This window comes from Pteropus vampyrus, unplaced genomic scaffold, assembly GCF_000151845.1.
Source record: "Pteropus vampyrus isolate Shadow unplaced genomic scaffold, Pvam_2.0 Scaffold25, whole genome shotgun sequence".
Classification (NCBI taxonomy): domain Eukaryota; kingdom Metazoa; phylum Chordata; class Mammalia; order Chiroptera; family Pteropodidae; genus Pteropus; species Pteropus vampyrus.
This window is the reverse complement of record NW_011888806.1, coordinates 7,865,170-7,867,545: the sequence shown is the minus strand read 5'-3', so window position 1 is coordinate 7,867,545 and position 2,376 is coordinate 7,865,170.

Here is a 2,376-nt window from a genome sequence, read left to right as displayed (position 1 = left end):
TTCCATCTCCAAGTTTTCCTTCGCTCAGACATCTTCTGAAACCCACTCAAATGCTTATCTCACTAGGGTCCCCAAATGTCCTGCTGAGTTTGAGAGTGTAGTAATGTGAATTGCACTGTTCTTCCTATCGAAAATGTAGACTACAGGTGTCTTAGTCTGTTCAGGCTGCTATAAAAAAATACCATAAACTAGGTGGATTAAACAATAAACATTTCTCCCCCACAGTTCTGAAAGCTGGGAAGTCCAAGATCCGAGTTCTGGCAGATTCAGTGTCTGGGGAAGGCCCATTTCCTGGGTCATAGGTAGCTGCCTTCTTGCTATATCCTCGCAGGGTGGAAAGAGGGAAAGAGAGATCTCTGGGATCTCTTGTATAAGGAACTAATCCCATTTGCGAGGGATCCACCTTCATGACCCAATTATCTTCCAAGGGTACCACCTCCTACACCATCATATTGGAGATTAGGATTTCAGTATGTGACTTTCAGGGTGAGACATTCAGTCCATTGCAACAGATTAAGTAAAAAGTACATCTAAAAGCAAGTCTCCTCTTGATTCTTTAAGCACTGCTTCTCCTCTAGAACCCGTTTCCTCTTTTGTCTAAAAAGAAACATATTGGAGCTTCAGTGGTACCTGATAATCGCTATTTTTTATTGGAGAATCCAGAATGTAATTACAATGTTCAACCCCAAGTTAGGACAGAAGATGTCCCTGTCCTTGATGTACAATGAGCAGGGAAAGAATGAGAGGCAGGTTAATGTGTTTCCTTTCAAAAGCCAATTGTATGGCATCACTAACATGGGAATTTAGAAAGTCTTGAACGACTTCATCATTTGGGTCTTTGAAATAGTTTAACTCACTCCATTTGGGGTAAGTCACCTACACAGAACTCATCTATGAGAGATAGAGATGAAAGAGCCAGTTAGATCCCAGGAGCCGATCACACTTTTCCAGGTCCCACCGCAGAGCTCTTGTTGACTTCTGATGGTAGTACTTGAGGGAGAACCACCATTGTGTTTCGCTTTTTTCTCTGACAATGCAAATGACTTCATGCAAATCAAAATCTGCCTGGGCCTCATATTTTTCATTTAGAAAATATGGGAATTGAATGAGATGAATAGATTCCTTCTAGCTGTAACATTATATCAATATCATTATTTGGATTATTATTCTGACTTTTCACATCCTCCAGGGACCCTGGTGCAGGAACTAAAAATTGGACAGGAAGTTAGGCACCCTGTAGTCTTAATAGATAATGAGGCGATGATAGTCACCACTTTCTGGGCCTCAACTTTTTCTTCTGTAATGGGGTTCAGTGGAGAGCAAACCAGGCATGTTCCTTGCGCAGAGAGCAGGGCTGTGGGGTGTGGGAGAGACAGCATGGAGTAGGTAATATCGAGGTTCTTTCCACCCTTTAATTCTCTGAGTCATCTTACTTTGTCAAGCAAAGATGAAATGAGAGGAACCTAAATTTCTATTTTTGTTGTTGTTGTTGATCTGGGTTAGGTTTTCGTTTTCATTTGTAATTTTTAATTTTGGCAAGTAGAGAGAAAGACCAATTAGTAAGGAGAATGCAATTCCTAAAAATATTTTAAAAATTCAGTCTTACGATATATAAAAGGACTTCTCATAAACCCTGGAATCAAAATAATTCATAGAAAAACAGGATTTGGCCATAAAATTGTTTGTTTGTTTTTTTTGTTTGAGTGTGTGGAGTGGATGAGTTTAATGAGCAGCACTGGCTTAATATGTCTTTAAACTCTTGCCCTTATTTGTTAAGAAAAACAAAGGACAGAAAAACTTACATTGTGTTACTGTGTATTATTAACCTTACAGATTTCTATTTCTGGGAATTACAAAGAACAATTGATCTTAATGAGCAAAGGAAAGCAGTGTATGGCTCTTTACACTGGATAACCTGAGTGCAATTAACTGCCTTTCCCAGCTCAGAGAACCCTGGAGGTTCGAAAGGACATGCCATTGTCTTCTGTTTAGCAGATGTAGATTGGTAAACTAGAAATCAGATTATTTCATGTTTACATTTCAATTAAGCAGAAAGGAAGATAAACAAATAAAACTAAATATAGCTTTACAGAAAAAACTATTTCCAGTTGTCTTCTTTAAAATTTCCCAAGCTCCGACTACTATAAGAAATATGAACTAGAATCCTTTCCTCCAAACTGTGTATAGAGAGAGGCTAGTAGTTCTCATTTTATACATTATGTGGGATCAGCTCAACTGAGTCATTAATGGATAAAGACCTTGTAGCTCTGTATGAATAAATAAGTAAAAGAATATATGGAGAAAACTTCTAGGCTATGACTTTTAAAATATATTGTATTAATCCCTTATAAATTCCTTATGATTCCTCAGTAAGCA